General features: G+C 35.9%; 1 non-coding gene across 1 annotated transcript; it reads left to right on the top strand.

Moving 5' to 3' along the window:
* Positions 1 to 213: 213 nt before the first annotated feature.
* LOC114413916 lies at positions 214 to 320 on the top strand. The gene has a single exon (XR_003667056.1). It is a non-coding gene; the product is annotated as a small nucleolar RNA R71 (small nucleolar RNA).
* The last annotated feature ends 13,219 nt before the right edge of the window (positions 321 to 13,539 follow it).

The following is a 13,539-nucleotide window of genomic DNA, read 5'->3' as shown; positions in this document are numbered from 1 at the left end:
GATGAATTCGTGGCTACTTCATGCACTCCTCTAATGACAATAGCATCATTTCTGGCACTAAATTGCTGGGAGTTGGAAGCCATCTTCTCAATTAAATTTCTGGCTTCAGCATGGGTCATGTCTCCAAGGGCTCCACCACTGGCAGCATCTATCATACTTCTCTCCATGTTACTGAGTCCTTCATAAAAATATTGGAGAAGAAGTTGCTTTGAAATCTGATGGTGAGGGCAACTGGCACATAGTTTTTTAAATCTCTCCCAGTATTCATATAGGCTTTCTCCAAAGAGTTGTCTAATACCTGAAATATCCTTTCTAATGGTCGTGGTCCTGGAAGCAGGGAAATTTTTTTCTAAGAACACTCTCTTGAGGTCATTCCAACTCGTGATGGACCTTGGAGCAAGGTAATAGAGCCAGTCCTTTGCCACTCCCTCTAAAGAATGAGGAAAGGCCTTCAGAAATATATGATCCTTCTGGACATCTGGTGGTTTCATGGTGGAGCAGACAATATGAAATTCTTTCAGATGCTTGTGTGGGTCTTCACCTGCAAGGCCATGAAACTTTGGAAGCAAATGGATCAATCTAGTTTTAAGAACATATGGGACATCCTCATCAGGGTATTGGATGCACAAGCTTTCGTAGGTGAAATCAGGTGCAGCCATTTCCCTTAGAGTCCTCTCACGGGGTGGAGGTTGTGCCATGTTCTCAGAATGTCCAAAATCAGAATGTTCAAAACAATAATGCTCAAAATCACCAATAACAGAATGCTCAGGATGCTCAAAAGGTACTTAATGATGTCTAACTAATCTATGAAATGTCCTATCTATCTCAGGATCAAAGGGTTGTATGTTAGATGGATTTCCTCTAGTCATACACTAAATTCAGCATGCACAATTAGTTGTCTTCTTATGCAAGTAACAGTGTAGGTTTGAACTACAGCTACCACCAAATGATGTCCAAATGACTTGAAATTTTGTGAGCAACCTTATAAAATGATGAGAAGATAGCACATTAAATTTCAAACAAGAATTCAAAGTCAAACTATAGAAGCTAAAATTGGTAAGTTAAGAAAAATAAGAGAATAAAATTTGGAAAATAAAAAACTTTTGACAGAATCACCTTTTTTGAATGATGGAGACCTCAGCCGGCCTATATCCCACGGCATTGGAAATTTTTTTCTACCCCAAATACATATATAATAATAGCGATTCTGATAACCGGAGCAAAAGTTATGGCCGTTTGAAGTTTTGACAAAAATAAAATTTGCTACTTTTTTGGAACTTTCAAATCTGACCAAACTAAGGGCTCCAGCTATTTTTCCCACAAAATATGGATCAAAAGAAGTGACCACAAAAAAATTCAGCCAAAAATTACAAATCTAGCTACCAAAACAAAAAATCCTAATTAATTCAGCAGGGGTGGTCGCTAAAATCCGTCGCTACATGATTTCTACTACTGCTCTGTTTTGCCGCAAGCAAAAGTGGTCGCTAAATCCGTCATAAAACACTATTCACAGCAAAACACCCAAAACTGAAATAGGGGAAGCGCTTAACAGAAAAACTAAAACAGAACACACACTAAACAAAATACCAAGACACTAAACAACACTAACACACACATTAACACAACACTAACAATTAAACATAAAAAACGAAAGAATTAAACACTAACATGACACTAGCTATTATGAACCTCTGGACACTGCTCCCTGGCAACGGCGCCAAATTTGTAAATTAAACAGTGAGTAAAATTTAATTAGAAAATATCATAATTAAAATATGTTGCTTCCCCTTGATTCACAAGCAAGTCTCTTATCCTAGGTTGCGAGAATTTATCCTTATTCAGTTCAACCACTTAATCCAACCCTAAATTAAATTACTAAGCGAAATTCAACATAAGACATTCATTATGTGATTAAGCATCACATACACCAATTACTCATAAACGATCATTAAGCATTAACGTAAATTAAGCGCAGAGACAATTAATCAAGCACTAAGCATGCATGAATTAATAGCAACAAATTCAGAGTAATTAATGAAGAGTAAAAAGAACTGAACAGAATTTAACAATAATAATAGAACCTCAAAGAGAACTATGCTTGATCCTCAAGAGAAAACAACGCTGGGGACTTAGCCTTCCATTAATCAATAGAGAACAAAATTATAGATTGAAGAATGAAATTTTATTGCTGAAATGAAAAGTAAAAGCTAGAATTGCAAAACGAAAATAATGTCTAATGAAAAGCCTAAAACTAAAAATGAAATAGGAGAGAGAGAAGAAAGAAGAAAAGAGAAGAGGGCTAAACTAGAACCTTGGTGCTGCTATATAGTTTTCCAGCCCCAAAGCTTACAACTCTGTTTTAAATCCAATCCCATATATAAAATCAAATCAAATCTAGATAAGATAAGATAAGATCTAGATGAAATAATATCTAGATGATATCAAATCTAAATAATATCTAGATAAGATAAGATAAGATCTAATTTTCTAGAATAAAATAGTCTGCCCTCTTCAAGTCCAAGCCCAATTCTGGATTCAAGCCCAAGCTCAATTCTGGATTCAAGCCCAATGCTTCATTAATTCTTGGAATTAGATTAAAAACATCAAATTAGCTGAATGGACCCAAATAATAAAACTGCCTAATTAATTTGACAATTAAAACTAATTAGTACTTAAAATGGTGCAAAAAAGGGTTAAGAAATAGGAGAAAATAATGGCACATCAAAAAGAGTATGCATTGCTTCAATTATAAGTGACCATGGAGGAGAATTTGAAAATGATATTTTCAATTGTCCTATGAGGAAAATAGTATCCTTCATAACTTTTCAACTCCAAGAATACCTTAACCTTGGTGTGGTTGAAAGGAAGAATAGATCATTACAGGAAATGACTAAGACCATGCTTAATGATAATTCTATTCCTAAGCACTAATTGGTTGAAGTAGTGAATATTGCTTGTTATTTACAAAACAAAATTTACATAAGACCCATTATGAAAAAGACTCCATATGAATTGTGGAAGGGAAAACAATCCAACATATCATACTTCCATCCCTTTGGATGCCAATGTTGCATTTAAAACACCAAAGACAACTTGGGAAAGTTTGACTCTAAGTGTGATAATGGAATATTTCTTATGCACTCTAAAACATCAAAGGTATATAGAGTGTAGAACTCTAGAACCTTAGTAGTACAAGAAGTTATCGACCTGAGATTTAATGACACCAATGCTAATATGGAATTTTCAAAGATGGATGAGTCATTTCCAAATTTAAGGCTAGACGATGGAATCAAAAACTCTATGTCATCCAGTCACAGCACGGAAATTTCAACTTCCAATAGACCACTGGACGGACCCTAAGAACAAATAAGGGAAGCAATTGCATGCAATATGAGAAAGAACCATCCAGAAAGCCAGATCATTGATGATTCAATAGAAAGAGTCCAAACCAAAGCACCTCTCAAACTTCAAGGTCATGCAACATTTATATCACAAATTGAACCCAAACACATAGATGAAGCAATGCAAGATGAAAATTGGGTTAGAGCCATGCAAGAGGAGCTCGATCAGTTCCAAAAAAATTACATACGGAAAGACATAGAGCTACCCAAGGACAAAAAAGTTTGTTGGACCTAACTGGGTGTTCGAAAACAAACTAGACGAGGATAGAAAGGTTATGAGAAACAAAGTAAGTTTAGTTGCTAAAGGTTACTAACACCAGGAAGGTATTGATTATACTGAAACTCATGCTCATGTTGCTTGTCTTGATGCAATACACATTTTATTGTCATTTGTTGCATATAGCAATATAAAGCTATATCAAATGAACGTAAAAAGAACATTTCAAAATGGACTCATCCAAAAGGAAGTTTATGTGGAACAACCCCTCGGGTTTAAGAGTGATACTTTTCCTCATTGTGTTTTCAAACTTAACAAAGCTTTATATCGATTGTATGAAAATCTTAGTTCTTTTTTTTATTATTGAGAATGGTTTAGAAAGAGGAAAAGTAGACATAACTTTGTTTCATAAAAACTATGACTTGGTTTATTTTGGTTAAAGTTTAAGTTGATGATATTATTTTTGGTGCTACTAATGAAACTCGTTGTGAAGATTTTTTTAAGCTGATGTAGACTAAGTTTGAAATGAGTATGATGGGAAAACTAAAATTCTTCCTCTATCTTCTAATCAAGCAAACAAGCAAAAGCATATATTCATCAGGCCAAGTATCTGAAGGACTTGTTGAAGAAATTCAACATGGACGACACAAAGGAAATGAAGACACCAATGCATCCAACCAGGTACCTGGGGCTAGGCACAAAAATCTAAGAAAATGGATGGAACCCAAAACAAAGCAATGATTGGATCTCTATTGTATCTTACAACATCCAAACATGATATCATGTTTAGTGTATGCTTGTGGAAAACATTTCAGAATGAACCAAGGGAAGTCCACTTAATTAATGTTAAAAGAATCTTTAGATATCTTATTAGGACTGTTAACCTTGGTTTGTACTTTAAAAAAATGAAAGATTTCAAATTATCAAGTTATTGTGATGCCGATTATGATGGAGACAAACTTGAAAGAAAAGGCACCAATGGAAGTTGTCACTTCATTGAAGGAAACTTAGTAACTTAGATATGTAAGAAGCAAGGATCAACTACACTATCCATTGCTGAAGCAGAACATATATCAACTACAAGTTGATGTGCTCAACTTCTTTGGAAAAAGAATCATCTAGAAGACTACAACATCTATGAGAATAACATTCTTATCTTTGGTGATAATAAAGTTGTTATTAGTCTTCCAAAAAGCCCCATATTGCATTCAAGGACAAAACATATCACGTCGTAACCATGTTTAAAACCAAAAAGAGGCAAAATAATAATATAATAATAAAAAATATCTTTAAATAAAATAATAATAAAAAATCAATCGATCATTTTTCTTTGGGATTTTTTTTTATTGAATTGACTAATAACCAAAGTGAAACTAAGGCTAAAATCAACTCACAAATCAAGTTTTTGTCATTAAAAATCACCTAAAAACCATTTTAAGGTCCAACGCCTTGAAATGGTCCTCTTTGCTTTTATTGGTTAAACGTGGACTTTTGAAAGCCTAAAATCAACACATAACTTTGTCACCTGTTTCAAAAAACCCAGAGATCATTAATGGTCCAATGCCTTAATGTTTTTCTCTCCTTTCAAAAGAATCAAAAGATCGTTTCATGGTCCAATGCCTTAAATGACCTTTTATTCAGTCGAAATATATCTTGCAAAAAAAGGATAAAACAACTTAACCAACATTTAGTTCTCAAAGAACTACGTAGGTTTGATTTCCTTATCACAATTGAGGAATACGTAGGAGCAAGGGAAACACCCTTGTCGACCACAAAAAGATAAAAAAATATAAGAAAGCATAAAAACACAAAAAGACGTAAAAAAGGGAAAACATCTTGAAGTCATATTTGCACACTTGATTAAAGGCTGTTGTCCTTTGTGGCGGACGCGTGGGGTGCTAATACCTTCCCCGTGCGTAAATACAACTCCCGAACCTTTCACACTTAAAGTTCGTAGACCACGCCTTTTCCGGTTTTTCCGACGTTTTCCTCGACTAAATGTTGGTGGCGACTCCGTGCATTTTCCTTTCTTGGAAGACACACCCGTGAGCCCTCGCGTCGCCCTCCCGCCGAAGGGTAGGTTGCAACAGCTATAAAAGGAAACTCATTTCAATGTTCAAAAATGATGAAAAACAAGTGAAAAGTGATCAAGCCAAGGATTGAAAAGTGAAACAAAAGGATATCATTTTGAGAGAAGCAATAAGCTAAGAAAGTTTTCTCTTTGCCTAGAAAATTTATGTTCTGAGAATTAAACTTTTCATTTTAAACACGCTCTGTGAGTTCTAGAATCTCTAATTCTATTTTCAAATAGTTGTTTGAGAAAGCTAAGAGCGACTTAGTGATAAAATAATACTTTGGTATCTTAGATTTAGAGGGAGTCTAAGGATTGTGCCAATAGTGGTCTAGAGAATACTTGTAAGCCAAGAGTAGTAGGATAGAATACTTGTTGTAATCAGTTTGATTAGTGGAACCCTTTAATAAGAACTAGACATAGCTCAGGTTGAGTGAACCAGTATAAAACTGAGTGTTTCTACTACTCTTTTTTAGATTTTCATAATATTTCTAAGGCATATTATTGATACATATTTACACACAAGTTTTCTTTAAAATTGTTGTCTTCAAATCACTGGATAACGGTCTTTTACTACTTGTGAAAAACCTACCTATCACTGGGCGACAACCCTTGTGAACTATTTTGTTTATAAATCACTTCAATTGTGAAAAGATTTAAAATTTTTATCTAACACACTATTCAACCCCCCTTCTAGTGTGATTTACTGTATTTCAACCTGAAGGAAGATGAGTAGTGAGGTGTAAGGTGGAGGATGATTCCCACATGTGTTTATCATAGCAAGGTGGAGGATGGTTCGCAAACCTATCTACTAATTTGTGTGGACAACATGCTTAAAGCATATCAAAATTTGTTGGCAATTCAAAAGCTGAAGTCATTACTCAATAGTGAATTTAAGATGAAGGACATAGAAGCTATTGAAAATATTTTGGGTTTGGAGATCAAGAGGGATGTAGTCTAGAAGAAGTTATTTCTATGTCATAGAAAGAATACATTCAGAAAGTGTTGAATCATTCTAGGATGGGATCCGCAAAACCAATATGTACTCCTTTGACAATGTCTATTCATTTATCTAAACTCGGTACTTCTCAATTAGAATTACATAAGGAATACATGTTTTGTGTTCCTTATGAAAGTGTTGTAGGCAGCCTCATATATGTTATGGTACGCATAAATCAAACCTAGCTTAAGCAACCACTGTTGTGAGTAGGAATATAGGTAATCCTAGAAAGGAACATTGCAAGTTGTGAAATGTATACTCAGGTAACTTAAGGGTATAGCTGATATTGGACTCATCTACCATGGAGACACGTCATATGCTCTCACTGGTTACTCAAATTCTGACTATGTCATGGATTTGGGTGCAAGAAGATCTGTGACTGGGTACACATTCACAATTGGAAACTCTCTTATTAGTTAGAAGGCAACACTTCAACCCATAGTGGTGTTATCCACTATGAAGGCAGAGTACATGCTCTGAAAGAAGCAACAAGGGAAGGGATCTAGCTAAAAGGTCTAATTAGCAATCTTGGGTTTCCCCAAGAAAAGGCTATCATTTTCTGTGATAGTCTAAATGCAATCTATTTAGCCAAGGATCAAGTTCATCATGAGAGGACTAAGCACATTAATATCAAATGCCATTTCATTTGTTCTAAGAAAAAGGTCAAATTCCAGAATGTTGATATAAGGGAGAATACAACTGATATGTTCACAAAGTTTGTTTTAAAAAGTAAGTTCATGCACTATTTGGATCTACTTAACGTATTGGAAATGAAATAAGTTACTTGTAATTTAGAAATGTTAAATAACCAAGGTGAAGATTGCTGATTGTTACACGATGGAGGATAGAGATTGGGTGGACGATGGTGGTCATCTAGTCTAATACTCTTGTCTTCTATATAGGTCATCCAATGTAAGCTAGTGAAGCGTCCAGTCATGTAGAAGACAACGCCCGGTTTGGTGGTTCATTAGTATAGGTTGTGTTGAAACTGTAATTGTTTTTTGTTTTTCTATTATAATTGTTTTTGGTTAGATAGTTAGTTGTTGTCTCCTTTATAAGGAGCTTTGTATTATGCATTTAGAAAGCTTGAGAGTACTTTGAACCCTTTCATCATAAATTATGTTATTCGCAATAAACCTAACAATTTTGTGTGAAATCTCTCTTCTCTTTCTTTCATCCGTTCTTCCCTATCTAAATAGAATATATCGAATCTTGCCAAGAAACAGTAGCTGGGAGAAGACATATAAAGGTCATGTTCCAAGGGCCTTATACAGAGAAAACTTCTCCAAGGAAAAGGATAAAAAGAAAGTGATGTACAATCTGTCGTGTGACCAAGCAAAGATTTGGCAAAATGTTTACAACAAGAGCATTCTACATGTAATAGGGTCCAAGGACTTCGTATTAGACTTGCACAAGCTTGTACTCTTTCATCTGATGGAGTGCTTACCATTTAACTTGCCACACACTATCTACCTCAACATTATGTGCATCACAAACTCTATGGATAGCCTTGAAGACATCTATTATGTTGCTCTACTCAACAGAATCTTCTAGAGTAAAGGAGTTTATCAAGTCTTCTGTTGATTTTTGGACGATGGATGATAGAGATATGGTGGACAATAACATTGGTCATTTGGTCTACTATTCTTATCTTCTATATTGATCGTCCAATCTTCTATAATCTAGTGGTGCATCCAGTCATGTAGAAGGGAGCATCCAGTCTCATGGTTCATTAACATAGATTGTGTTGTAACTGTAAATGTTTTCTATTTTCCTATTGTAACTATGTTTGGTTTGATAGCTAGTTGTTATCTCCTTTATAAGGAACTTTCTACTCTGGGTTCAGTGAGCTTCAGAGCACTTCAAACTCCTTCATTGTAAATTTTGTTATTCGCAATAAACTTAACACTTTTTGTGATATCTCATCTCCTTATATCATATATTTTCCCTATCTGTTTGCATATTTCTCAATCTTAAACCCAACAAATTGGTATCTAGAGCTTCGATTCATATAAGTTCCATATTTGTTTCACGGTGGTTCCAAGTCATCAGAAATCAACCATTTTGTTCTATTCGTGCTATGTCTTCAAGTTTTGATCAAGAAGATGATCAACACAACCAAGATTGAGAAATTCACAAGGAAGAATAGCTTCAACCTCTAGCGCATCAAGATGTGTGCCTTGTTGAAAGAAAAAAAAACATGGGCATCTCTCTCTAGTCAGGCGTCAAAGGTTGATAAGTTTTTCCTTGAGTTGTAAGATGAAAATACTCACTCATTGATTCTCTTGTTGTCTAATGAATTTTTTATATGAGGTTTTTGAAGAGAAAACCACTTCTACATTATGGATCAAGGTGGAGAAACTCTTCATGGTGAAATCAATCTGCAACAAGTTGCTTGTGAAACAAAGTTTGTTTGGTCTCCAAATGAGATAAGGTACACCAGTGAAGGAACATCTTGATGAGTTAAACTTTATTTTGATGAAGCTTTGTGACATTAATGTCAAGACAAAAGATGAAGATCTAGCAATGATTCTGTTAGCCTCTCTCCCTACTTCCTGTGAGAATTTTGTGATTTCTCTTAATGTTGGCAAGGACTCTATTACATTGAACAAGTCATGTCCAGTATGTTAGAACAAAGCTTAAAGAGCTTGTAGCCCCTAGTGTAGTTTTGATAGATGAGGTAGTTGTATTGAATGTTTTATACTATGCATGTGTATGATATAGTTTTAATGTTTTTCATGCTTAGGGTTTGATCAATTATGAAGCAGATGAACATTTTTTTGGTCTCAAAGTTTCTTAAGAACTCACTTCTACTTGAAATTTGGCTAGCAGCATCGAATTAATCAATTGCCTTATTTGGTAATTGACTGCCCAAGCCAATTTCAGAAGAACAAAGGTTATGCAGCTTAGGATAATTTATTACCCCATATGATAATCGATTGTGCAGCCCCTAGAAACAAAGAGAAGCTCTCTGTGTGAAACTATAATCAATTACCACACATGATAATCAATTATCTAGTGAACACAGAATAAACTAAAATTCTCATATAGAAATGAATTAATCGATCACTCTTTCTGATAATCAATTAATTAGTTTCTGGAATTGTAAAACAAATGGGATTTTGATGAATTAATTGATTAGCTATTTTCATAATCGATTAGATCTATTTTAACAGTCAAAATTTCTAAATACCCCCATGTGTTTTCTTTTAAAGAGACTCTTGATTCATTCAGTATTTGAGAAAAAAAATTCAAGAGTCTTCAAGAAGAATAACACTACAATAAGTCTGAAAGATTGAAGTTGATCAAAGAATCACTCATTTTACAATCATGAATTGATCAACTTATGAAGAAAATTGAAGATTCAAGATTTACACATTTTAGGTGTATACAATCATTATCTTTTAAACTTTTAAGAGTGATGTTCTTTGCTAGAGTTACCAGGGATGTTATAGAATTGATGGGGTTTCAATTTTGGATCTTTTCTTGTAGGGTTCAAGAGAAAGATTTTTTTCTATTAGAGAATTGTGTATGCATGTGTTTTTACCCGTGTTCTCTATATAAAAGATGTTTTGAGAGGACTTAGAACAAATTGGATGTAGGTCCAAATTGGACTGACCCAGTATAAACTCTTGTGTGATTCTCTTATTCTCTATAACTCAGAGTTTCATAATCATCTTGGGAGTGAAACCGATTTCAAAGGGTCATCATAAAAGTTTTTACATTCTAAAGATCTTTTGAAGAAAATTTGAATGATTTAAAGGGGCATTTTTTAATCGATGTTAAGAACGATTTGGTAAATATTTTCAAAGAATCTATTCCACCCCCCTTCTAGATTCTGTTAGACCTTGTGGCCTCAATAACTTATGAAGGGGTGAATTAATTTTCCACTAACAAACTTTTAACCCCCTTCTAAAAGAGATAGGCTCATAATGCAGAAGAAGCAACAATCAATTTAATAATGTTCTTTAAACATGCAAGACACAATTGATTGCAATAAAATAAATAAGATAAGGGAAGAGAGAATGCAAACACAATTTTATACTGGTTCGCCAAATTCCGTGCCTACGTCCAATACTCAAGCAACCCACTTGAGATTCCACTATCTTTGTAAAATCCTTTACAACTTCTGAACCACACAGGGACAACCCATCCTTTGTGTTCAGGAATCCTTACAACTCAAGAGACCCTCAGTCCCTTAATCAATTTCATTGAGTAAGAAGAATGGAAGAAGAATTCTCTCTTCAAGAGAAGAATATTACAATGAAGATCCATGGATGAACTCTTAATGGATTTGCAAGTGTTTTTCCAAGAGTTCTTGAGAGAGCATTTGGCAATGAAGTTCTCTTGGAATCTCTCTCATTTTCTTTTGAGAGGATAAGACATTCTGGACCAGCAAAACTCTCTCCAAAATTCGTGCCCAAGTTGTAACATCCTGGAAATTCTACCCGGAATTTTCGAAAACGATGTATTTTGAATGATTATATATATATATATAAGTATTATTCAGTGTATATGTATAGATATGTTCTTGGTAGAAATAGGAATAGTGGGGGCAAGATATGCGGGTTGGACTAATTAAGGGAGAGAAATCCATAACTGGGAGGTTATGGGTTAATTCCTAATTAATTAGTTAAAAATCATCGTTTTGCGTGCGACTTAGAATTTAACGAAACCAACCTCTGAACCACGCTCGGGGTTTTATTCTGAGCGTTTTGATATACATATTGCTTGCTTTCGAAAACTGGCCCCGACGGACGCAGAGAAACGCGAGAAACTGGAACCAGAGAAATGGCACGCAAACCGAGGCAAGATTTTAGCGTTTCAAAGGTCAGATTTTTCTCACTTTTGTGACTGAGTATGGGTCACAGTCAAAAAGAGAAAGTGGGCCCTTTTTGCTCCAATCAAATAGGGACATGTGGCAGAGCTTGAATAAAATAATAAGAAAAGAGGAAAAAGCCTTTTAAAAACCAAAAAGCAACTCTCTCTCTCTCTTCACTCAGCAGAAAACATTGCAGAAGCCTTCTCTCTCCCTCTCCCTCACGTTGCCTTTCTTCTCCCTCATTCTCCATTGAAGCTCCACACAAAGCTTCAACCTTTGGCCATCATTTTTGCCCCAAATCGTGAAAGGAGAGCATTTTCGGGGTCGTGAAGTGCGTGGCTACGAGTGGGACTTCGAAAATCCAGGTTTGGGTGGACTTCTTTCTCTCTTAAATTTCGTGGGTATGGGGTTTTGGGAGATATGATGGGTGGTTATGTTAGTTTTCTGCTGTGTGATGATTATTTGTGAAGGCATTTGCTGAAAACTTGTTGAAATTGCCATGTTTGGATGAGTTAAACATACCCATTCTGTTTTAGGGTTTTTGTGATGATGTTTGTGATGTTTATATGCTGAAATTGCTGATGGAAATCTGTTAGAGATGAAGGGTAGAACTAACCCAAGGTTAGAAGGTGAGAATGTGATGTTATGAGTGGAAAAAGAGTGAGACTTTGAGAGTTGGAAGGCTAAGTCTGAATTCTGTGGTAAATGGAGGTTAAAGTGAGTTAATACTAGCTTGAAATGTCATTTAGGACATGTGAGAAAGGTTAGGCTGAGCTAGAGAGAAAAACAAATGACCAAAGTGAACCAAGAGCCATTTCTAGGGCAAAATTGGGTGTTGAAGAGTCAAATTTTGATTTGGTGGAATTTTAGGTGTAAATCCAGTTTGGGCAAGTTTAGATTGATGTTATGGACTTGTGTGAGGTGAGAGTTTGCTTCAAATTTACCTCATTCTAAATTTCACTTTTCAAACCTAGAAAACCCATTGATTTGAGGGGTTTTGGACACCTAGATTTTGTGTTACTGTGGTTTGAAGTTTGGCTTTGGTTTAGACATGTTTGATACATGATTTGGGACTTGTAGGATTCGATTTGAACAAGATTGGATGAGAGGAAGTGTGATTTTCGAAATCTGCACTTATGCAGAATTTTGCTGTCAAAATAGGTGCAGCAGAATTTTAGCTTGGTGCAGAAAATGCTTGTGTGTGGTTGGCTGTGGAAAGAGTAGTACAGAATGAGTTCTGGATGTTTGCTAGTCGATCCCAACGGTCACAATGTAGGCTTATGCACTATAGACTTCCAGTAAAATTTTGGAGTCGATCCAACGGTTAACGAATTGGATCGAAGGAATTGTTACTGGGGTCTTTAAGTGAGAAAAGCTGTGATTTTGGTTGATGTGTTGAGCAGAGTTTTCTGCCTTTGCTCTGTTTTGCTTGGCTGTGATAGCTTGTGCTGTTTGAATGTTGTTTTGCTTGGATGTTGTGGAAGCTTGAGAGGATTGATGGGGACCCGGTGTTGAGAGAAACGAGGATATGGGCTACGTGGGAGTACGTGAGCTCAGATGGAGGTGGGCAACAGGGGATGGTGGGTTTATGCGCGCTTTGTGGATGTGAAAAACTTGTTGTGCACCATCGCCCGACCGCCACCTAGTACCACATGTGATGGGTACCCCATAATCCTACAAGCTTGAGATGAGGAAGTGTTGAAGGGTGAAACTTCCTGCTTTTATTGTTGACCACAGAGTGGTACCTGGAGATATGTCGCGGGGGTCAGGAGACCTTGGGGACGTCAGGTGGGGTGCTATTGCCCAAAACCAAGCTTGACCAATCCCGACCCAACCCGGGCATAGTCGGTCAGTGAGAACCTGTGATGTACCTAAGCAGGCGAGCTCCTGGCAGTCAACAGATAAAAGGAAAACAAGACCACAAAGCAAGGAGGCTTGTGGTGGCTGGCCAGCTGTGAATTTTGTGTAATATGTGAGATATGGCCTCTTGTAATCGATTACCAAGGGTGGGTAATCGATTACAAGGCT

Source organism: Glycine soja, chromosome 5 (assembly GCF_004193775.1).
Source record: "Glycine soja cultivar W05 chromosome 5, ASM419377v2, whole genome shotgun sequence".
NCBI lineage: Eukaryota > Viridiplantae > Streptophyta > Magnoliopsida > Fabales > Fabaceae > Glycine > Glycine soja.
This window is presented reverse-complemented; position numbering and strand designations above follow the sequence as displayed.